This window comes from Scylla paramamosain, unplaced genomic scaffold (assembly GCF_035594125.1).
Source record: "Scylla paramamosain isolate STU-SP2022 unplaced genomic scaffold, ASM3559412v1 Contig82, whole genome shotgun sequence".
Classification (NCBI taxonomy): Eukaryota; Metazoa; Arthropoda; class Malacostraca; order Decapoda; family Portunidae; genus Scylla; species Scylla paramamosain.
Window position 1 is genome coordinate 48692 of NW_026973747.1, and position 26309 is coordinate 75000.

At 41.8% G+C, this 26309-nt stretch overlaps 1 long non-coding RNA gene across 1 annotated transcript in view; it reads left to right on the forward strand.

Annotated features, from left to right (window-relative positions):
- LOC135098802 (uncharacterized) overlaps positions 1–26309 on the forward strand; it is a 39353-nt gene that overhangs the window by 9838 nt on the left and 3206 nt on the right. The gene's annotated exons all lie outside the window — the stretch shown is intronic.

Sequence of the window (26309 nt, forward strand, 5' to 3'; positions counted from 1 at the left end):
GCGGAATTAGAGAAGAGATGTGTTCGTCTCTTCATCAACTTAAATATGTTGATAAGGTATTGCCAGAATGGCGTCTGACTGTCTCATACTCTTAGTTGCTATTGCATAGTCTGCAACACCAGCAGCGAGGCGTGATGCACGCGGCAGTGGGAGAGATAGTCACTTGGTACTGGGTACACACACACACACACACACACACACACACACACACACACACACACACACACACACACACACACACACGTGGCACAGCTGTGGCGAGGACAGCACCGCGCCGTCGTAACATAACAGGCGTAATTCTTGGCTAATCGATAAAGTAATACAACGGGCGTTGTTACGTTAATAGATTAAACAACCCACGATAAAAAGGCGTGCGGCAATGACGCATTGCGGAGCACGATAGGGATTTATTCAATACAATATAGCACAGGTGGAATGTTGCGCTGAGCCATTCAATAATACAACAGGTGTGATGATTAATGATTATTAATGAATTCGATAACGAATAATAAAAAGGCGCAGGGGAGTGGCGCACGCCAGCATGTGATGGGAACTAGTGTAAGATATTGTACTCTGATAGATAAGATGTGCCATGCATAGACGGGCGGAAGTTAGACATTAGCCTGGAAATGTTAGCTGTCACCACCAGTAAATCCAGCCCGATGAAAGCTGTCGTGACACGGGCGTCACGCTCACTCATCTTTATGACGCCAGGTGTGGGAAAAGAGAACACGTGTGAAAAACACATCATACAGAACATGACAATATAGCAGAAAACTTGCAGAGAATGACATTTAGTGCTTAAAAAATCCCTTACTGCAGTTAAAAAAATGTGTTACAATTACCAGAAACTTTATTTCAGATGTTAAAAAAAAAATACTAATTGCCCAAAATAATGTGTCTTGTTCCACTTAAATAAACATGAAATTGTAGAGATGACAGTTACCTTAAACTTTAGGACACGAATTGGCACCAGAAAAAAAAAAAAACGGAATCCTAAGCCTAAGTGAGTGTATGCCGCAGCAGGCACACGTTAGCAGCGAGTGTCTGCCTCACCTGCCTCGTATATTACTCTCGGTCCATTCACCTGACGGAGAGGCGGCCACCATCAGGAGGGAGGGAGGCTGGGTGAGAGAGAGAGAGAGAGAGAGAGAGAGAGAGAGAGAGAGAGAGAGAGAGAGAGAGAGGGGGGTGTCGTTCGTTTTTATGGTCCAACTGGCGACAGGGAGCGTGTAGAGGCGTGGTAGCGTAATGGCTCATCCAATCGTGTGTGTGTGTGTGTGTGTGTGTGTGTGTGTGTGTGTGTGTGTGTGTGTTACATCGGTATTTTATATAAATTGTACTAATATGTGCTGTTTCGCCTCTGTCAATATCACTACCCATATTATGTTTTCCGCAATAAGTGGGGAAGGTACACACACACACACACACACACACACACACACACACACACACACACACACACACACACACACACACACACACACACACACGCGGGCGCGCGCGCGCGCGCCCGACTACTCACTTTACCTTAGCCTGTTGTCTTAATTACAATATGAAACAAATACGTTTAGCACTAAACATTTCTGCATTGCAAATTAGTTCACTTGTGCTACGATGTGCACTAACTTAGTGGTGTTCGTGTCTTCTGTTTTACACGTCAGTCCAGCCTTTGTACCTCAATGTCCTTGTTTGGTACTTGAGGCGTGAATGAAGTGTTACTTTTAGTATAATCTTTAGCGTTGTGTTGCTGGAGGGAAGTACAAGTTCTTGAGTGTTTCCCATGGCTGTGATGTGTAATGCTCTTGGCTATGTGATATATATATATATATATATATATATATATATATATATATATATATATATATATATATATATATATATATATATATATATATATATATATATATATGGTGTTGGTGAGCGGTCTGCGCGCTGGTGTGTTTTCAGCAGTGGGGAGACAAGATATGACTTGAGCAGTTCCTGGGAAAAGATTATTACTGTTACTTACCGGCACGAATGTAATTACGTAGAGTACATTTTTTTAATGATTTCCTGTTGTTACCTATGAAAAGGTTTACAGATTTTTCTGAGAAACTTTTTTATTTCAGTACTTTTCTTGATTAATGTGTTGAGTGTGATTTTCTTGATTCTTCATATCGGAGGATTATTTTTACTTATGAGTTGTTACTACGAGTAGTAGCTCTATAAAAACGTCACTGACTTATCGAGAATCTTATTTATCTATTTTTTATTTTTCATGGAAAGTAAGTAGTGCTCTGATCCAATCACATAAATAGAGGCGCTTTACCAAGAATGACATTAAGACCATTTATAATTCATCAGGAGTCTGCAGTCTCTCTCTCTCTCTCTCTCTCTCTCTCTCTCCAAGTTTGTAAGATTCTAGTTTTCTTTACCTCTTCTGTCCGTCTCTCAGTCTCTCACCAAGCTTATGAGATACTCTTCCTTGTCTTTCTTTACCTCTTCTCTCTCTCTCTCTCTCTCTCTCTCTCTCTCTCTCTCTCTCTCTCTCTCTCTCTCTCTCTCTCTCTCTCTCTCTCTCTCTCTCTCTCTCTCTCTCTCTCTTTTTTCTTCCGCTGTCAACAGAATAAGCAAGGCATCACATACATACGACGTTAGCTCCCTCAGACGTCTGCAGTGCTCTCAGCCTTCCTTGGTGATACGTGCGTCCTTGTGTTTACGTATATGTACTTCTTACGACGGCTTAGCATGCTTGGGGCCATTTGAATCCGCCTCCAGCCTCGTGCCACTGAGCTCAAGCAGTCCTCGGTGCCGGGGTAACTGGTAACTGGTACGGAGCGTAAAAGAAAGGAAATCACGGACTCAGAAATCAGATGCGCGCACTAACCCATCTAACGTTTGCTTGAGTGAAATACAGTAGTGATCTCGTATGAACTTGGACAAAGCTGCTGAAGAAGAAAGGAGAAAATTAAGAAGAGGCAAAGGAGGAGGAGGAGGAGGAGGAGGAGGAGAAGAGGAGGAGGAGGAGGAGGAGGAAGTCCTTACTTTGTCTCTTCGTTATTTGTTTTCTGTTTGTGCGTCTGTTTGTCTTTCCCTCCGTTTATATATCTGCCTGTCTTCCTTTCGGCGGGAACCAGTCTTCCATGGCACAAGCTGAGTGAAACACGACAACAGCTCCATACACACACACACACACACACACACACACACACACACACACACACACACACACACACACACACACAGTTATTGATAGAGGTATACCATTAGGCAGTCCCTCAGGTGATGTGCGTCAGAATACTGCCACACATTCAAAGGCTCCACGCAAACTGTCCCTTTCTGGGCTGTAAGTCACGTCAGTCAGTAATCATGGAACCCTACATGGAGCACGCACGCCAGTGTTGCCTGGGCCAGGTGCACGCCACGCCCGCACCACACACACAAAAAAAAGTACAAGAGTACCTCATTGAGAAATATCATCAAGCCGATCCTTTATTTACTGCTGCCTTCCCCCTGTGCTGCCAGAGAGAGAGAGAGAGAGAGAGAGAGAGAGAGAGAGAGAGAGAGAGAGAGAGAGAGAGAGAGAGAGAGAGAGAGAGTTCCCCTTCCACATACTTAATCGTGCCTTCCACCATCTCCCTTTCCTCCACCGCCAGTGCCGTATCCACTTTCTTCATTACTGCCTGTCATTTTCACTCATTCCTTTACTTCCTTACGCTTTCCTCACTGCAAATGCTGACCACCGCGCACGTGACAGTTTATATTGCTAATACTGAACTTTGTGGCGCACGGGGACGCCCAGGAAGTCGTGCAGTAACGCAGTATCTAACCCTTGTAGTGGTTTCTAGTCTTTGTGCAGCACCCTCGCCCTTCCCTCAGCGAGTGTCGCCCCCTCAGCTCTATCAGTCCCGTCAGGCTTATTATAACTTGAACTATGATTTGCCACTGTTACATTGCTGTGCTACCACGAATTTCTTTGCCTTTGTGAAAATGTACATCCTTTTGTTTATTTAAAGCACAGTTGCGTTTCCTCATTATTTTCAACTAGAACTTTGATATTTCTTCCTGAAAATATGAAAATTATTAAGTCTGATCCACTATCCAGGGCAACAGTCCTCTGATAGGTAATGTTGTGCATTGTAATATACAAGCTAAGGCTCACAGTGGCAGCCTTTGGCCACGCATTACTACCTTCATAACCTTTCGCAGTGCTTGAATAGTCCGAACACTCTCAGTGGAATACAGATCATCGTGTTCTCATTTACTGCCGCTGTTTGATATAATTAATGGTGTATAAAGTACAGCCACTTATAAAGACGTATGAACAATTGAGCATTACAGAAAGATACGTAATATGTTTCTCACGGAATATTTATCTTATATTGCCCTGGTGCTTTCAATCACCGAGTTTCCTTGCATATTACTGTGCATGCGAGAAGTCTGGAGCCGCTTTAGCAATCTGGCAAGTCTACGTAATGAAGGAAGTCTCGAGTCACAAGCCGCCACAGTGAGATCTGCTCCTGTTATTCTCCGGTCCAAGTCAAGTCTGGAAGCAGCGACTCCGCCAGTGACCGCCGCGTCCCGCTGTCCCGCCCTGGCTGTGCCCCGTCTCAATTTATGGACGAGTGGTCTGTTTGTGTCCGTGTGGGGGAACTTTTTGACATAATATCTCTCTCTCTCTCTCTCTCTCTCTCTCTCTCTCTCTCTCTCTCTCTCTCTCTCTCTCTCTCTCTCTCTCTCTCTGACGTGTGTGTGTGTGTGTGTGTGTGTGTGTGTGTGTGTGTGTGTGCTATTTTCCCTGATGTGTAGCAATACCAATACCGCTCTTGATGAACCGGTTGTTACCAATACCGATATTGAACAGGTAACGCTGGACCACTGCCCACGTCCCCCTTCCCCTTTCTCCTTTACCTCTTCCCACTCCTTTCTTTTCCATCAATTTTGCTTCTTTTCCTCTTCGTCTCCCTCCCCGATTCTCTCCTCGTGTGTGTCTTGCAGCCTCGCCTTACCGTCTTCATGGTAGTAGTAGTAGTAGTAGTAGTAGTAGTAGTAGTAGTAGTAGTGTGGTGATAGTGGTGGTGGTGGTGATTTGTGAGGGTGTTTTTTTATTGTTGCATAGTGAGCAGTAGTGATAGCAAGCATTATACAGTGAAACATATTGAGGGCACAAACATCCCCCACCAAGCACGTATTAACACTGGTGGGTGTAATCTGTTGCTGGCATAATGTGCACCAAAATTCGTAAAGTACGCGCTTGCTAAGAGATTTAGGTGCTTCAGGGGCTCTCTCTCTCTCTCTCTCTCTCTCTCTCTCTCTCTCTCTCTCTCTCTCTCTCTCTCTCTCTCTCTCTCTCTCTCTCTCTCTCTCTCTCTCTCTCTCTCTCTCAGTCAGTGAGATATTTATGCCTCCACTAAACAAAATTATTTACCGCCTCACCAACTGACCCTCTGATGTCGGCTATTCCCCTCCTTCAGCGTCCTCTTCACAACCACTGTTACATTTAGGACGGCTTGAGTTCAAAGTAAAAAAAGGAATGTTTCTCCGTAAGCTCGTAAGATTCGTTAAGTTAAATTTCTGTACGATGAAAAATACGAGTATATTGTGTCCATTTTCCTTATTAGGTTTAGTAATAAGATCTCGTGTCGGTGTGTACGCAATCTATCGAGGTTAGATTTCGAACACTAGTGCTTATTTAAGGGAGCACCTCTTCCCCTGCAGAAATGTACCTGTTTGGAGATAAAGGAGCTATAATAAAGGCGAGAACTAGACAGGAACAGAAGCAAAAAAGATTAGACAAAAATATAATTACGAACACAATCATGGCGCTGTATACAACATTTAGGCAAATACATGTTACGCGCTTTACAGGAGAAACACGCTGTAGTCCACTCACACTGACGATATGTGAAGAGTATATAGGGCCACTTCTTATCACTGGTCATTAGTCCTCAGACCTTTTTGTGTCACCCGCGTCTGTTATCGCCCCGGTCATCATCACCGTCATGCCATCACCTAGAGGGACGAATGGACCCCATAAAGAGAATGAAGAGCGGCTTATCACGCCAGGGGCAAGGGAGGAAATTAATTAAAGCACTGTGTGATGGACTTAATGTTAGCGCAGCAAGGGAATTACAGAGAAAATAAGAGATATAGCTGTGCACTCTTTGTAGACTTCACTTGTTCGGGCTGACTTCCACAATAATCCCCGCCTCTCCGTTCTTCCAAAGACCTCATCTTATGTAGACTTATGCATACTGATAGCCTCTTCTACCGTCCGCCTCCAGCAAGACGGGAAACTAGATAACGATGAACAGAGCGTCTCAGAAAAGGTACGTAAGAATAACGCACAAAAAATAAATAAATAAATAAATAAATAAAAAAACATGATGAAAAATCTACTCCGTTGTATGAAAGGAAAGTCAACTGAAAGCCATTGGTTTGAATTATTATCAATCAAAAGAGATTACTAAAGAAAATGGAAAGATCAGGCAAAATCTGGGATATTTGATGAAGTAGCACCAGCAATAGCAGAAATAGCAACAAAAACAACGATAACAGTAGTAGCACCACCAACATCATCATCAACAACATGAACAACAGCAGCAGCAACAACAACAGCAACAACAACAGCAACAACAACAACAAAACAACAACAAGAGCAGCAGCATCACGTAGCAAGCGCCACCGCCTTGGATGTATTCCACGTGACAAGGATACCTAACAAGCACGACTCGGGAATCTTTAGGGGAAATAGTCAAGACCACCGTGACCATTGCCCACACACACACACACACACACACACACACACACACACACACACACACACACACACACACACACACACACACACACACACACACACACAATAAAACAATAGTAAAATAAAGTAAAACAAAAAAAAAAAAGCGAAGTAAACAAAAGTCAAACAGAATTCTTAAAGAAGAACTGCAGGAGAGAACCAAAGGCAACAAGCCCGGGAGTTTCCGAACAGAAGTATAATTTAATGAAATGAGGCTGCCAGAAAAGCACAGTGCGCCAGACAACATACAGACTTCCGAAAAATTCATATCTAATTTGCTAAACGTGACGAGATTTGGCTACGACTGCAGCTCAGCGTGATCTTTGGGAACACAAGGTACAGGAGGCGCGGCACAGGAGGCTGGCGGGGCAGTGAGCAGAGAGAAATGTTTCACTTTCTTTAATTAGGAATGGCCGAGATAAGAAAAGTTGGAAATTGTGTCGTAGAAATATGAGGGAGAAATTCAGCTTTAAGAAAACAATATATATTGTGACTCCGGAAGACGGAAACTACAGACGTCAATAAGGGAAAAGAAGAAACGTCACAAGTAGATAAAGTGATGAAATACTACTGCAAACACAACTTCAAAGTAAAGGATAAAGAAAAGTGTGTGAGGGAGCAAAAGAAATGAAAGAGATTAACATTTCCTCCAGCAGAGAGTGAGTGAATGGGTAAAAAAACGAAGAACTGTGCTTTTCTGACGAAAAAAAGTTCTGGAGGGGGAGAGAGATGGAGGTGATGAAAAATGAGTGGTAGGCGTTCGCATACGAGAGAGTGATAAGTTTTTGTCAAGGAGGGAAAGAAAGAGAAATGAGAATGTGTTAGGGACAGTGAGCAAGGCTAGAGAAGGAAGCCAAACGAGCAGGTGAAGTTCATCAGGGAAAGGTGAGAAATATTCGCTTTTACTGACATACATCGCTCTCTTTAGATTAGACAGTGTGATTTATAACGAACAGCCTGTCCAGGGACAACGAGTCTGCTGCTGCTTATTCTTTTTTTCTGTATTTATACTAGTGTTATATTCACATACTGCCATCATCACTGTAGTCAACACCACTGCTACCACCACAAACCACTGCTTTCAGTCACCACCATTACCACCACCACCGCAGCTGCCAGTCCCCGCTGCTGGTGGAGCGAGAGTCACCACTACAAGCAGCGTTGTGAGGTGAGATTAACGCAGCGGCATTCCCATCAGTAATCTCCCCGCAATGCATTACTATTAGTATTAATCCCCAGAGGCGTTGCGTTTCCCGGCACGCGCGCCTCGCTCCTCTCACTCTACATCCCATTGGTTGCGTGCTCACTATTGTGATGCTCGTCTTCGCCCTCTTCCTTCCTCCGTGATTAGCATTTCCGGGCCGCGGCTGAACGTAATCATGTTCTCTTTTGTTGTCTTTAGCGCACCTCTGTTATTCCGGCGCTTCATTCGCGATTCCGTGTGATGCTGCAACTTTGCCTTAGATTGTGTGTTCCTGTGTTGTGGCCAAGCTTGAAATGAAGCAGCGGGAGCAGGAAATACACCTAACTACCTTTGTTCCTCCTCCTCCTCCTCCTTCTCCCTATCCTTTACAGAAACACCTGCACCGCTCCACTGTCCTTCATACGCCCACACACCGCCACCATCCCTTCGCACTTTTCACCTTCATGTCGCCAGAAGTACAGAAGATGGTGAGCAGTGGTGTGTGTGTGTGTGTGTGTGTGTGTGTGTGTGTGTGTGTGTGTGTGTGTGTGTGTGTGTGTGTGTGTGTGTGTGTGTGTGTGTGTGTTTGCTAATGGAGTTTGCAATCATGATGGAAAAATTGGTGTGCTTTGTGAATCGGTGGTGGCATTGATTGATTGATTTAATTGTTTACTGAAGGTCATATCTAGGGAGAGAGAGAGAGAGAGAGAGAGAGAGAGAGAGAGAGAGAGAGAGAGAGAGAGAGAGAGAGAGAGAGAGAGAGAGAGAGAGAGAGAGAGAGAGAGAGAGAGAGAGAGAGAGAGAGAGAGAGAGAGAGAGAGAGAGAGAGAGAGAGAGAGAGAGAGAGAGAGAGAGAGAGAGAGTTTAGGCTGTACATTCCTTTCTAACTATCTGTAACATCTGCATTGAATGATCAGTGTTACAGTGGCATTGAAAAACCCGTGCTGCACAACATTTGAATAAACAATCAGAACAAGAAAAAAAGCTGCGGCCTTCGTTGCCTTATACAGCTGAACTCCTCCACCTCTAGGCCAGACGTAACCTTCCAGACAATGATTTCCTTTGACTAACATTCACTTCTCTTCCTTTCTTAATAGTGGACGTTCTCTGTTTGACCAAGACTCTTAATTGGATTTTTCTCCTATCAGCTGGCGCAGAATCACCGTCAATGGAGTTACACGTTCCAAACTGACTCCTTCATTTCATCTCTCCCTCGCTCAGACGAAGGCTCTATTACCAGGTCTCGTACGCCCTTGATTAGAGTACGCCTCGCTCTATTTTTTGTGTCCGGACGAGTTTCATCAACACAACTTTTAAATGGGGTTGAGTGAAAAGCTTTCTGTTTCATTAGCTTCCCCTATTTTAACTGACTATTCCATCTATCTCGCAGTAGTCTTCTCCCTTCATTTGGTGTTTCCACTCCTGGCCTTTTTTCACAGAACTAATTGGTGAGAAGTAACAGCACGTATTCCTTCCTACCCTCTATTGAATTTACTTTCGCATATACTCTATACCTTCATATATACATCATGCCTTCATTCAACTTAATCTTGCTTTGAAATATTCCGTCTGAGATCACCATCCTATTTGCACTAACGTCACAGCAAAAGACATGCTATTCTTACTCAGATCAATACTTTACTTGTATGATTATGTGACCGAGACTTGTTTAGAGCGACAAGTATTGTTACGTCTCCCAGAATACACTGCTTCTGTAATTGACAGGTATTCTTATTCCTTAACCATTCTTTGACGTGGAGGAAGGAAGGGCGGCACAAAATCAAGGCTCATAACGCGTGGTACTCATGGCAGAAACTTAGCAATAAGACTGAATGACGGTTAATGGATCACCCCTTAGTAATGAAGACACGCTGAAACAATGACACCGCTGGCACCACTCAGCCTACGTAACAAGCATCTGTGAAATTATATTGGGTGTGAACTTCTTTTTCAAATCAGAAGAGGACGCAGAAGAGGGAGGAAAATGAGGACAAGGAGGATGAGAGTAAAGAAGAGGAGGTGGAGGAGGAGGTGAAGGAGGATAGAGAGAAAAAAGAAGAATATATAGTCCAGAGTATTCCGTTAAGAGACAGTTAAGTAGATTCAAGACGAAAGTGTTATAGAAGCTGACATGTTGAGAGGCTGCGACGAGTGTGGAAGATGAAGGAGGAGGAGGAGGAGGAGGAGGAGGAGGAGGAGGAGGAGGAGGAGGAGGAGAAGGAGGAGGAGGTGGTGGTGGTGGTGGAAAACAAGGAGAAGGAGGAGGAAGAAGAGAGAGAGAGAGAGAGAGAGAGAGAGAGAGAGAGAGAGAGAGAGAGAGAGAGAGAGAGAGAGAGAGAGAGAGAGAGAGAGAGAGAGAGAGAGAGAGAGAGAGAGAGAGAGAGAGAGAGAGAGAGAGAGAGAGAGAGAGAGAGAGAGAGAGAGAGAGAGAGAGAGAGACAGAGTGTGTGTGTGTGTGTGTGTTATGATCAAAGGACAAACATATGTTGGTTGGTGTGTTACCTGATCATTTCCCAGAGAGAGCCAGACGTTATTACAAAGCAGCATCCACCAAGCCTTGCCGTCACGGGAAAAAAAATTCAGCAATACGATTCTATTCATAATAAAGGTGAAAGGTCACATAATAATCCCCGAACAAGTGTACAATACCAGTACTCGTATTTATGTGGCGTTTTTTTTCCGCTACTCTTGTAACCGCGGGGAAAGATTCCAGTAAAATGAAGTTTTTAATAAGAGATTAAATGTTGTTTTTTCGTGTCGAAATGTCAATGACACTACCACCACCACCACCACCACCACCTCCACCTCCACTACCACCACCACCGCCACCACCACCACCACCACCACCACCACCATTACCATTATCATCAGAAACAACAAAGTTCGGCGCCATTGCAACAGTTACCTTCATTACTCCACCTCGTCTAATACACTTCTCCCGCTGGGCCGGTGTTGCAAGTTTCACTCCGCCACCCGTCTCTCCGTCAGCAGTTTCAGTAGAGTTAACACATTACACTCAGCACAGACAACTTGTAACAGCCGCTCCTCGTGTTGCTATCGTCACTGCCAGACTGAATTCCCATTGAGGACTGAATGACATACAGTGTTTTTTTAACATTGATAAGTTTGTTTGCTCCTTCCCTTTCATTTTCCTTCCTTCCCTAAAGAATACTCAGGTAGAAAATGTGTAAAAAGTAAATGAAATCTGCATGTCGATGTCCGTAGAGTTTTACCGGAATGAAGCGTGTTGCAGGTTGAGCGTTGGACAGGCAGGGGGAGGAGCCAGCAACACTGCGCGAGACTCTGTATTGTTATAAATCGACACTGTGAAATAATGGGAATGATATGATAATCTTTAATGAGTCCCATATGAATGAGTTAAAGTGATGAAGTGTAGCACATTAATAATACGCGCGGTGCACCGAGGGAACACTAAGGGAGTCTCGTCATGAAGCGGCACATGGTAATCTTTTTGACTTTGCTAGATATTAAACATTTTATTACTCGCCACATATTGGACGATTTGATGTTAGTTTAGCGCAACAGATTCATGATATATGGATCAGGTTTTCTATTATGCCAGCAGTGTGGAGGACATTAAATTGTTTATTGCTCGCCACATATTAAAAACCAACATACTTTAAATGATACCACAGCTTCATAAAATTTGACTCTCTTTTTAAGTCAAATATTTGTGTACATACTGTCACAAACGAGTCACAGTGTAAAAGTGTAGCCTAATTGTCAGCCGGCCACACTGCCTCCATGCCAAATGACACCAAATATTGATTATGATTTAAAAATGCAAACCAACTTATTGTAAAGTCACAGCGATGGAACCCGGAGTGGAGAAAGATATATATATATACATATATATATATATATATATATATATATATATATATATATATATATATATATATATATATATATATATATATATATATATATATATATATATATATATTGTCAGTGACATGAGCAGGGTTAGTGGCGTGACTTGCGTAATGGACTTTAGATGTGCAATGTACTTTAGAAGTGACGCTAGAGAGAGAGAGAGAGAGAGAGAGAGAGAGAGAGAGAGAGAGAGAGAGAGAGAGAGAGAGAGAGAGAGAGAAAGGGAGAGAAAGAGAGAGAGAGAGAGAGAGAGAGAGAGAGAGCAATAAAGTACACTACGTAGGCGAGATGTGAACTGCATTTTCATCAGAGACATTTATGCATCAGAACTTAAGTAAATATCATCTACTAAATGTTTGTGTGTGTGTGTGTGTGTGTGTGTGTTTGTGTGTACCTGGGTTTGTGATAAAGTTGATACATAATTTCAGGGGATGCATCAGTTTCACGAGCACTATTAACAGAAATGACCTCCTTTTCCTTTGAGGCAGGAAATTAAAGGCGATTAAATTTCACTGCCCGAGTTGAAAATACTCCCTCATCTGCTGGTTACCGAGACAGCCAGATGCAGCCACGGCAGGCAGTCAAAGTCAAGCCAGTTAGGTGTGTCAATATGGAAAATAAAAACTCTTGCAGCAAATTTGAGTGAGTAAAAATATGAAGCGAACGAAATTACCAAAAAATGGATCCGGAAGGACAGTCTACTTATAGGACATCAAAATTCTTATCAGCATCTATCGATAAGAAGAGTCTTTTGGGTCGTGGAGAAATTGCAGAAAGCACTTGACACGCGGCACACGTTTAGAGGTCATAGAAATGAATACATGTGATGCTCAGTGAACTGTAATGATGCATAAGCTGGTTATAAATAACACAGGCTTTACGGGGCTTTCATAGTCAAGGAAAACGTATTGCTTACTCTTTACTGAATGGCAACCTATTAAGCTTGCAGAGTAAATGAAATATATAAAATTTTCCTAAATTAAAAACTCGATAAATCATTTTATGTTCAGAGATAAATATTTTGTTAAAAAAAAAAAAAATTAACTCTTCAGAGTGTAAATTTTGGAAAGGTAGCTTCACTCATCTAAAAAAGAAAAAAAAAAAAGGCTCACTTACTCCTTGGTGTAATACTCACAAGAAAAATTATCGTAAAGTTTGAAAACACTCCTGCATGCAGTGTATTATTAACATTTTGACAACACGTCCTTTACACATCATTAATCTTGCTTCAGAATATTGCTCGGTCTTACACCCCACCTGAATTGTTGAATATTTTTCACGCAGACCTTGCATAGTGCAATGAAATTGTGTGCAGAGCAAGCAAACTAATGATCAGAAACAGTGTGTACAAACGTCTCGCCGACACGAGGCTCGTCAGCCTGGCTAGTATTTGCTGCTGCCGGCACTCAAGACTGACTCCCTGCTTGAACCACTGCCTGTATCACCGACCCTCCAGCTGCCTCATCCATCTCATTCATAAATTCATCAGGGACAAGAAAATGCAAACTTTGTACAAGACAAATAAAACTTTCGCTGGAATATGTTAGGTTATAACATATTAGGATAAAGGTAAATACTTCTTAACGAAAGCAAACGACAAGTTTTCTTTACCTCGAAAAGTTATATAGAATGTTAGCAAAAGTATTATATGCACATCAAAAGAAGATAGGTGTAAAAAGTAGAGTATTTCACAATCACGGTAAGACTTTCAATTTTATCAGCGAGTGAGGAAGCCGAAGTGACAGACACAACCTGTATTCACCCAAACATTTGCCGTAAATATAGAAGTGCACAGCCATTAGTATTTCTGTCACAGTCTACTGAGGTCAACTGCTACAATCCAGTCTGATCTTTTTTTCTTTTTATTAATCTTCCTTCCGGAGGCGAACTCACGAGAAAAGATCAAATTTTTTTTTCTTTTTTTCACTACTTCCATGAAAAGCCTATGATGGCGTGCTGCTCTCGCGTTACAAATTGTGCATATGAATAGACTTGTACTGTGCCAACTTACGGACCACAAGAACGAGACGCGTGGCTATTGACTCTGCGATCACAAGGCTTGAAATATTTATTTACCATTAGTGTAGGAGAATGTGAGTGTGGGAGTTAACAATACTAATGCGTGTCCCTCCTTCCCCCCAACCCTCAAGCACACACACACACACACACACACACACACACACACACACACACACACACACACACACACACACACACACACGCTTTAATGAACGTATATGCCCCACATTTATTAGTGGCATACTGACCTGACGCACATTAATGATAAATCTCTCTCTCTCTCTCTCTCTCTCTCTCTCTCTCTCTCTCTCTCTCTCTCTCTCTCTCTCTCTCTCTCTCTCTCTCTCTCTCTCTCTCTCTATTTTTTTTTTTATTTATACAAATCTACATGATATGTGTTTACAGAGTTGTTGTACATATACTTTACATATTTCATACAACAATTTAGGCTAAAGAAGTCACTGTTAATGCCTTCTATCTGAAAGCCTCTCTCTGTTTGTCTGTTGCAACCACACATTCACTGCAGTCTTGAACTGCTGCCTGGTCCAGCCCTCAACACTTGGCTGCACGGTAACAAACTCGTTCCACCAGCCAATGTATGTGTTCACAAACTGTCTTTGATGGTGCCACGTTCTGCACCTGGGCTGGTGCAGCTCCCCAGGGGCACGTGTGACAGCTCTGGTGGTGACTTCGGCATGTCGGGCAGGCTGCCGGAGAGCCTGTAGGTGTGGCACCCGTTGCTGTTGCACCTTGAACATGACGGTGAGGCCCGCCACGTCTCGTCGGTGCTGGAGGGTGTGCAGTGCAGGCTGAAGGCCGAGCTCACTGTTCCTGATGAGTCTCGCCGCTCGGTCCTGCACCTTGTCCAGGAGAGCTAGGTGCTTGTTTGCCGCGCCGCCCCAGGCCAGGCACGCGTACTCCAAGGAGGAGCGGACCTGCGCCTTGTAGAGTAACTCCAGTCCCTTGGCGTCAAGGAGGTAGGAGATTCTCCTCAGGGATGCCAGCTTCCCTGAGGCCTCTCTGGCGAGTCGCTCCACGTGGGTTCTGAAGGTCAACTTACGGTCGTAAGTGACCCCCAGCACCTCCACCTCATCCCGCGGCACACACACACACACACACACACACACACACACACACACACACACACACACACACACACACACACACACGCACGCACACCATCATCATCATCATCATCATCATCATCATCATCATGCACGCAACTTGAAAATAGATAGGTATATTGTCTGATATTGCAATCTGGAGAGGTCATTAATCAGTCATGAGCCGATATCAAATGTTATTACAATTCTAGTGCAGCGATATACTAATGTGTCTGTTTGTGAGAGAGAGAGACAGAGAGAGAGAGAGAGAGAGAGAGAGAGAGAGAGAGAGAGAGAGAGAGAGAGAGAGAGAGAGAGAGAGAGTGTGTGTGTGTGTGTGTGTGTGTGTGTGTGTGTGTGTGTGTGTGTGTGTGTGTGTGTGTGTGTGTGATTAAAGCGGTCTGATCCGGTACAGTGTTAACGGATTGCCTTTTCTATGGCCCACTGACGTGTCTTTTGAATTTCGGTCGTTGTTGGTCAGGTTCTCACTATCTTTTGTTTCTGGGCTTATTTTATTCACTTTCTACTTTAGTTTGTCTTATTTTACGTAATTTTTGCTTATTATTTTCGGTGTAGCTTTCCTTAGTTTCTTATGTCCTTATTTTTGTGCTGTTTTTTACTTTTTTCGTTATGATGTCACTTTCACGGTCTGATGTCACGTTCATGTATCGATGGTCTTGTATCATTTTCACATGTTTGACGTCACTTTCATTTATTCCTGGCGTGACATCATTTTCACTTGTTGCTGTTTTGACATCACCTTCATTTATGGTTTGTATGATATCACTCACTGGCAGTTTAACATGACTTCCTTTCATTGCTAGTCTAAGGTCACTTTCACTTTTTTTCTTAGATCACTTTATCTTCTTACTGGTCTGACTTCACTTTTTTTTTTTCATCCGATATCACTTCCATTTTTTTTTCCCTGGTTTGACATAATCATCACTAATTACTGGGACTGCTACTTACTCCCGGTCTGACGTCACACACATCGCTGGTCTAGCATAACGCTTTTCACTGGTCTGCTATCACTTTCACTTAATGGTAGTCTGACACTTCATTTAAAGCCAATCTGACATCACACACGTATCACTGTTCTGCCATCACTTACATTCACAGATTCTCCGTCTGCTATTATTTTTCAGTTATTGGTCTGACGCCTTTCTGTCACTGGTTTCAGATCTCTTTTCACATTGTTCTGATCTGACATCAAACACTACAATCCGGTGTTACATCACTTTACCTGATAACTGGTCTAATGTAATATCCACGTGTTTTTAGTTTTTAATATGTGTTTTTTTTTCATTAAATCATTCAGTTTCAGTTTTTTTTTCAACATAATACTAAAGTAATATATTTTTTACTTGATACTTGCTTGCTGGTGTAACGCCACTTTCCTTATTAACGCTCTGATATTATTTTCATGTATTTCTAGTTTGTAATGTCTTCATTTTCAAATTAACCATTCCGTTTCAAGTCCCCAGTATAATCCACACGATACTTCATAACTGCACAAACCAATAAACATTTCGCCACGCACAGCGCAGTGGCAATCACGACACTCGACACTTGAGCTCCCACTGACCGCAGTCTCTCATTACTTGACATGGTGATGGAGGAGAGAATAGTTACCAACATTCCAAACATGTCTGTAATCTCAGCAGGGAGAGAGTATTCTTTCAGGGCAACAGGTAATTAAGGTGTCCATGTGGCAAGGTCTGCATTAGAGGAACCTCGGATTATAACAATATTGACCACACCAATGTCGTGTGTGAGCAACAACCAGACATTTCCTTTCTTTTGTTAATGATAACTTCATAAGCAAGTAACCATGAACCAAAGGCAGCAGGAACAGACGTGGTGTTAAACAACGATTACTTTGCCATTTAAATAAAGAAAGGAGGACAAGTAGATCAATTTTTTATAGAATGGTGTGATTCCTTCAAGGACCAAACACTCAATTAACCCTTTCACAGTGATAACCAATAATGCACAGCTCTAAAAAAAATGAAATCTTTATAAGTATGTACAGAAAGAAGGGAATAAAAGAGAATAGATCGTGCAGTTTGTAATCGGTATAATATTTGAAGGTGTACGTAGGTAAAAAAAATATCTCAGAGTGGTTAGTGACAGGAAAAAATGAGGCGAATAACAGCGAAAGGGTTAAAGAGGTGAAGCCAAGTCACAGTAAGCCAAGGTTTAGAGGCGCCGCAAGGGTCAAAGTATCACAAGTAGGTCGAGAGGTCAGTGTGGGAAAGTCAATACACAAAGTTTGATCAAAAAGTTACTAAGGGACAAAAAACCATAAGCATCACTTCACATTCCGCAGGACGATTGATGCAAGATGCCAGGATGAGGGACAGGTTAATGCGGGAAACGGGAATGAAGCAGGAAATTTGGAGCAGATTAAAACGTGGGGGAGGCAGATCTCGTGGATGGTTATATTGAATTAGTGAGAACAGTATGGAAAATATGTGGAGGGCGAAAAAGAATTACGAGATTAGGGTGGCAAGGGAGGGGAAATTTGAGGCAAAATTGTTCTTTCATTTGTACGGAACGGAAGGCAGGGACTGAATGGGCCTTTGAAGAGAGATGATAGCGAGTTAACAAACTATGCTGAAAACACAAGCAAAACTGAGAATGAATACTTTTGTCACTGTGTACACGACAGAGCCACACTCTGATGCAAGATGCTGATTACTTATTCAAGGAGAACAAAGAGAAAGGTAAGGGATTTCCTTCACGTACGACAATATTTTCACGTCCTTAGGCATCTTTCTTTCAACATATTTTGAGTTGGCGGTTACTAGAAAGCTACTTAGATTCTATAGACCAGGAATTTCCATATTTCACAGGCTACGTCCCATCTTCCAGATCATGATTGCACACACGCGCCTCCTGCTACCATATATATATATATATATATATATATATTATATATATATATATATATATATATATATATATAATATATATATATATATATATATAATATTATATATATATATATATATATATATATAGATATATATATATATATATATATATATACATTTTTTTTTTTTTTTTTACTGTTTGTTGATAACTGCATCCATGACACTTTCATTACGATCACACAGCTCACTTGTTTATTGATAATGATAATTAACAGAATGATCAGCGATTATCTCACATGTATATGTTAAGAGTACGAGCATGTCAATTTGGGAGCCACTATTGTTAACAGACAAACATGTTAGGTAGCGTTAAGGAGGAAAATAGATAGTTAATTAAGTTGCATGTTAAACTTTTATCGATTATCAGTAAAAGTGTCTCAACTAATTATAGCATTAATACTTGTTCATAATTTACAGGATAGATTCAGCAAATACCTTTTTTTTTTTTTTCATAATTGCTGCTATCTTGTTGGCTATTATTTTTATTTCTAGTAAGGAAAAAAAAAACGTATTTCATTATTATATATTCCATTATCACTGCAAGAGTTTCTCTCTCTCTCTCTCTCTCTCTCTCTCTCTCTCTCTCTCTCTCTCTCTCTCTCTCTCTCTCTCTCTCTCTCTCTCTCTCTCTCTCTCTCTCTCTCTCTCTCTCTCTCTCTCTCTCTCTCTCTCTCTCTACAGAGCCTAACAAAATTCCGACGTTAATCCCCCTAATTGATTCTCCAAAAAAAAAAAAATACACAACAATGATTGCAAAGTTAATGGCTCATATTAACATAGCAATGAAGCACACAACGCTAATCAACAGAAAAAAAAAATAGTTTGTTCTGGCAGTGAGGCGGGCATATATATCTGGAGTAACACCAGCAAGAGCACCACGCCACTGTTATTTTTGTCTTTCCTCACGAGATAAAACGAGGCGGAAGATAACGACGAAAATTATAATATACGTTGATTATAATAAAGCGCTTGACGGAGTACCTCATTAGAGGGCTCCAGGAAGAATAAAAGTTCACTTAATAGAGCGCAATGTCTTGGCTGGGATTAGGGCGTGGCTTAGTCCAGGGAGCAAATACCAACTTAATAACGAAAAATAAATAAAATAAATAAATAAAAATGGCGTTGCACCACAAGCAGGGCTCCTCAGAGTTTAGTTACGCAATTGAATGACCTAAATTTTGGTGTATAAAGCAAGAAAAAGTTCCAACTTAATGAAAAATCAAAATGGCGTTCTATTACAAGAGTCGTTCCCAAAGTTCCGTATTATACTATTCATTATACGCATTAATTATGTAAATTGAGGAATAAGTATGTAAATTGGCTAATTTGCTCGCGACACTAAAAAAGTAGGTCTGCTAATTGGATTTGTTCGTGATGCTGAGGTTTTGTAAGATGATCTCAGCAGACTGTGAGTTGTGAGCGAAGTGGCAGGCCCAGGTTAGTAAGAGTACGTGCAGTGTGCTGTCTGTCAGAGAAAACTCCCTTCAGTATGTAATAATTAATGAAACTAATCACGCTAGTTGACATTGCGAAAGAGACTTGGGAGAACTACCAAGCCTGGACCTCAGAGCTGGAAAACGGTCCATTGCTGCCTAGAGTCATAATATTGATCGTATTTACTGCACGTGTATGAGTTTCAACACCTCGATCTGCACTCCTGAGAAAGACAATCCGGCGCCACCCGTTGACTAAAGTCCTTGAATTCGTGTAAAATTTTAAAAAGACTTAAAAAATAATTGTTGAGGTTCTGACCGTGATAATCGATTCCCGAGGTGGTTAATAAAAAAAGAAATAAGTAGATTTTTTTTTTTCACTAATGGGAGAGAGAGAGTGAAGAAACTAAGCAGAAAAATCCGCTATGTAGTTAGTGTATGTATGACAGAAAAGTTTAAGAGCAGGCAGGACAGGTTTATGGATGTGCATGAGAGAAGGTGCCATTACTTATGTCCAAAGAGCTGCTATGGTAGTGTGCTTATGTTCTTATACTGTTATGAGAAACCTGAGTGACAGCAACACTAAGGGAGAGGTAAAGGACGGCACTGACCTGAGGCGCAGCACAGGTGTATCCGACAGGTGCTTCATCATAGTAGTTCCCAACACTGAGTACTTACACCACCTCACCCATCATTATTATTTCTACTTACACTAGTTCTCCTATTATCAAATCACGCTCGTACTTTCATTTTTTCATCACCACGGTCACTTCATCACACGGAGGTCAAGAAACAGTACTTAGCAGAAAGTGAGACGGTTGAAAGTTGGCAGACAGTACGCGCTACAGGGCTGCAGCAGCGCCTGGAAACTGTTGCTCTGTTGCTCGCGCGGTACATCCTCCCCTCCCTAGTTCTGCCACACTACTGTCCTTCCTTGCGGCCACGGCCCCCACCTGATCCACGCCCCGCTCACGCCGCTCCTACCGCGCCGCCTGTACCGCGCCATCCAAACGGCATTGCTCTCCTGACCCGCACCTATTAGCAGTAACCTGTGCCACTCCACCGCCAGCGTTGCCCATCCACGTATTTGCCGGCAAACCACTAGAGGGAAAAAACAACGCTACCATTGTTTATCTGACAGTTACCACAGCAGGAATTCAAATATGTCAGGGGTAGGGGGTGAGCGATACAACACACACACACACATACGGTATAACATTGTTGTCACTACTGTAAGGGAGTTATAAGAAGTGACCAGCACCAACACTGGCAAAAGAAGTAATTTTCTCAAGTAAATGATAAGTTACAGTGAATATCTTATGTTTTATATGATGGGACTTGAGGCCAAGTACCTTCATATTTCACTGAAATACTTGAAAACCCTCTGAGCAAAAATGTAAGAAGAGAATACATTGATCCTGCACTCCCACTCAGACACCGACCAGCGCGCGCTAATTTCAAGATTTGATTTGATGCGATACAAAACTACTTTCAACCAAGTGTGGCCAATTTTTCATCCCTGCAAAAACCTACCGATGCATATTGCGTGTCTCTATACAACGATAACGGCCTTTCAGAATGTAGACAAGTTTGGCTTAATCTAGATCTTGATCTTAAAAAGCGGGATGCCTTCTGCGTCTTGCGCAATAGAATAAGTTTTGGTTTTGTTTTCGTGAGGTAGACATAGTTAACTTTGCTTTGTTTCAGTTCCAATGAAAAGGAAAACAAAGACTCTCAGGTCTTCAAGAAACATAGAAATGAAAACATTATTTTCTTCTATTGTTAGATTCTTACCAAGAAGTTTTCTCGCTTTTTCAATGATGTGTAATGTTGTCCTTTCTCACAACGCCTCCAGTGGTGCATGATTATCGAAAATATTCTGTGGCACGCAATGAATTAGCCAAGAATCCAGCGAATGGCATTTGAGAAATCCACTACCACCACACTCCGTTTCTAAACCAAGCAAATAAAATTGCAATCTCTCTCTCTCTCTCTCTCTCTCTCTCTCTCTCTCTCTCTCTCTCTCTCTCTCTCTCTCTCTCTCTCTCTCTCTCTCTCCTCTCTCTCTCTCTCTCTCTCCTCTCTCTCTCTCTCTCTCTCTGTGTGTGTGTGTGTGTGTGTGTAAGTGTGTGTGTGTGTGTGTGTGTGTGTAAGTGTGTGTGTGTGTGTGTGTGTGTGTAAAGTGTGTGTGTGTGTGTGTGTGTGTGTGTGTGTAAGTGTGTGTGTGTGTGTGTGTGTAAGTGTGTGTGTGTGTGTGTGTGTGTGTGTGTGTGTATGTGTGTGTATGTGTGTGTGTGTGTATGTGTGTGTGTGTGTGTGTGTGTGTGTGTGTGCGTACCACAGAGTAGAAATTTTATAAATTGTAGTTTTATGGGAAAATTTACGTTTATAAGCATATGAATGTTGGCTATAAAAAGATTTCTCGTTTTTTGTAGATCGCTTACAGCATGCTGGAAAAAAAAAAAAAGGTTATCAGTATATGTTGCTTCAATGATTTTTTTTTATTTACAAAACAAATATATATAAAAAAAACACGCATGTCTTCCTGTATGTCAATAATTCTTTGAGGGTAACAAAGATACTGAATCAAGAGAGAGAGAGAGAGAGAGAGAGAGAGAGAGAGGGGGGGGGGGAAGGGGGGGAAGACACAGCCAGATAGACAGAGAGAGCATGAGAAGTACAAACCTGTGCTATATGCAAAGACAACAGATCGCCGTAAGTGCGCGCTTACCCTGATCGTCAGGGTGGAACAGCTCAGTGGAGTTTACGACATCTTACTGATAGACAGCGTTTAAAATATAAACTCGTATGTACTGTATATGTCACGCTTGCCTCCTCGACTAATTCTAACTAATTCACATCTGGTCTCGAGGACACGTTAAAAGCTGCATAAGAAATATTTTTAAAATATTACTAGCTTCTGTGAACGCTCCTGACTAGGTTTTTTGTTACTGCGAAATTTGGTTGGTACAAGCAGCGCTTTTTCCAAAGGTGGAGTGTTTCGTGGCCTTCACTCATAAAAAGTCGTCAGTCACGTAAAAGGAGGAGCAGCTTCATCGATGTTCACGCTGACCGAGTTTTGCCTACATTCTGACCGAACCCTGCCTCGGAACATCTGCCCTAAGGTTCATCACTGTTTTAAGTTTAGCCTCCGCGTTACGGCTGCCAAACACAGACGCAGGGCACGTACTCACCTCGTTAGAATAGATTCTTGTCTTCGTGTATTTTCCGCGTCGTTAAACTCACTGCCCTCGTTCTGCTTGTATGAAAGAAAGAAATATTGCATTTCGTGTATAACATACATACGTACAAGTATATTCATGTGTTCCTTGTTCACAATTGCTTGTAACGTGCTGGAGAAAATTTCCTGCATTTTTTATAAATGGAAATTGGTCATATTCAGTCCGTTTTTCCTTACCTGTTCTTATCTATTCCTTATCTATTACACCTCAGTAACCGGATATCATAGTGGCATAGAAAATTATGGTCTTTTGTCAAGCTTCCCGGGTTCATACATATCCTCAACACTGCGCAAAGACTGATATATATTGATATATCTTGAAATGTTAAAACACTGGCCAGATCAATCCAGCACGCCCACAGCAGTCTGCCCACCACCACTCTCCGTAATCGCCTTTGCTTCTTCACTCATTGCAGATCTTATGTCTGCTTTCACGCTGTCAAAGCGACCAGCGACCTCCACGCTTATTTGTGCAGGATAAGAGCTGCAGAGTCTTAAAGAAAAGGAAGACTAGGTAACGTTGTTGAGCTTGATGAACCAAGAAAGAGCCGCTTAGATTCTAAGGTGACAAGAATTACTTCTTGAAGAAAGTTAAAGTTGAAAGGGAAGGATGGCATCTAAGTGAAGCATGACTTGCTGCACCACAGATTGCCAGGAAACACATGAAAGAATAAGTTTGTGGTCAGCTTACGCATTAGTATTAAAACTGACATATATGTGTCGCGGGAGGAAGGGACGCGGAAAGTTTTCGACTCGGGAAGTACATTGAAATAAACTAAAAAATTTGTCGAAAATGGAGAAATGGAAATGCCTCAGTTTTTCTTTTATAAGATTTTTTCCTTCTTCTTCTTCTTCTTCTCCTCCTCCCCTTCGCCTTTTCTTTCAAGACTATCAGCAAAATTTTCTCCCTATCTTAATTGCTTGCGCACGACATTTCATGCTTTTTATATAAACTTTTCAACCCACAAATTATAAATCAGGTGACCTCATAGACTTTTACTGCCGTGGTGAGGAGTCTTGGTCCCCTTACTCGTACTGACCTGGGCCCGTGTGAAAAGATGGATGCTTTGGTAATATGCGATCTCTCAATCTCAACCCACTACACATCAATTCATAGTGCCCAGCGCCTAGCATGCTCGTAGACAAAACAAGTGGCAATGGCGGTGGCGGGTCTTCTCAGTGCTGGTAAGTCTGTGTGGCTAAAGACAGATATTTTTCTACGGTGTATATTTTGTAGGTAGTGAAGGTAATAATCGATTAATTAAAGAATAGCAATTTCACGAGGGCTGACAATGCGCACAGGTAATTGGTCAAAGGACATTTAAAATACCATGAGAGTAAAGAACAAGACGAAATTAGGGACTTATTTTTTTGGTTGACCGTTATGGAAATGAACAGGAAATTAATAAAGGTTTCGGCAAAACAAAATAAAAAAAAGTCACAGAACAGACTTACAATGGTCAAGCAGCGCCAGTATATACCAGTTCGCAAGCAAACGTCAATCATATTCTGAAAAAAAAAAAAAAAAAAGAAGAAGAAGAATCTCATGCCATTTTAGCTTCTGTGGCCTGTGGGCGTCGTGTTTAAAAAGTCATGAAGTCTGTTGCAGATTAGATGAACCGAAAAGAGGAAGCTTTTTTTTTTTTTTTGTCAGTAATGAATGATTGATCACGTCCTTGTCAATTATTACTGTGTGAGCCGAGCTACCTAGCTACATATAGGTAAGAACGTAAGAAAATACTAAGAAAATAAAACTGCAAAAATCCATCTGGCTTACACGTGGCAGTCCCTGCATGAAACATCCCTGCCTTTTTCCACCTCTTATCCTTATCCATTAATCTATTTAAACCTTTGCAGCTTCCCTGAAGATCGACGAATTCTTTCATTAAAACTGAAACTTAATGTAGCGGAGAAGTGATGGTAACGCAAGGTGTGTCGTGGGAAAGGCTTAGTGAGGATTAAACAATAAACCCAATGATTACCGCTATGACATAAATGAATGGCCTCAGTCACTCACCTACCCCGTGCGTCACTGAACAGGCTGCACGTGTCAAGGGTGCAGTTAAGATGACATGTCGATCTCACCATTGGCTCGTAACACTCACTGGTCACCCGAGCTTTGGGAAGACTTAAACACAGCTATCCCAGGCTGCCACATCGCGGTGCTCTATGCAGACCTCTCTTGAAGTGATGGCGATGATAATGGCAACAGCAGTAGTAGTAGTAGTAGTAGTAGTAGTAGTAGTAGTAGTAGTAGTAGTAGTAGTAGTAGTAGTAGTAGTAGTAGTGATAGTAGTGGTACTGTCAACAATGAAAATAATAATAATGATAATGATAATGATGATGGTAATAATAACAATAATAATAACAGTAATGTTGATAACTACAACAACAACAACAACAACAACAGTAACATTAACAACAGCAACAACAATAACAACAGCAATAATAATAATAATAATAATAATAATAATAATAATAATAATAATAATAATAATAATAATAATAATAATAATAACAATAATATAACCACTAGACTGACACTCAAACAAACAGAGGTTACCGAGTAAAGATCATAATAGGAAATCCATCATACGTAGCAACAACAGCACCAACAACAACAACAACAACAACAGGTGTGTGTGTGTATGTGTGTGTGTGTGTGTGTGTGTGTGTGTGTGTGTGTGTGTGTGTGTGTGTGTGTGTGTGTGTGTGTGTGTGTGTGTGTATCTGGAACGCTTCTTGGGAACCATTTCGGATTCTGTGCAGCAAATAGTCGACAGCGAATGTCAACCAAGTGCCAGCAAAGCGATAAATGTACTGTGTGTGTGTGTGTGTGTGTGTGTGTGTGTGTGTGTGTGTTATCCCCTTCTTGACTGACGATCTAGCCACCTATGCAGACTATCAAGGGCGATGGGACGCGAGATTAATCCATTTCACGTGATTGATGTTACGACTGAATGGGGTCATGGCTGGCTGGCTTGGGGCGGTCATCGGTCTTTCACTGATGGTATTGTGCCGCTGGTGTCATCTTGCACCACCTGTTTACGGAGCGGCAATAACACACACCCTTCATATCTGCCGTGATGGTGACAAGGGCCGGGAATGGGCATCACCCTCCCGAGTGTTGCCAGGTGCTCCGGAGAGGCTCATCTGTCTCGGGGACGTGCCTGTCATCGGCCACGCGTGCTCGACTCCTCCAAGTAGGCTGAGGTAGACGGTATTGTTGTTATTGATATTGTTATTGTTATTATAATTATTGTAGTTGTTGCTGTTGCTTTTTTTTATTGTTGCTGTTATTATTCAAGGTAACAGTGCAACGAATAGGAAAATAATCCTGATGTGACATTTAGCTAAACTACATAAGTGACTATGATCCAGGGGTGAGAGAAATGAAGGTTTAACAAGAGCTATTCACAGGATGGCAGGGCATGAAAATGAATCAAAGCTTGTGAGAACTAACGCACGGGGATGTGAAAATTGCCCACGAGCAGTACATTCATGATACACGTAATTTAAAGAAGGTTTTGAATGGTCTTTTTAATTCTGACATGATCTAATTCTGACATACATATTTCATGATATAGTTTAGCTTTTTCATGATATAAGATAGAAAAGTCTCATCGTAATTCTGACATGTAACTTTTCATCATGTAGTTTAGATTTGTTGTGTGTATTTCCTTTATTCTAACATGTAGCTTTTCTCACGACTCGTC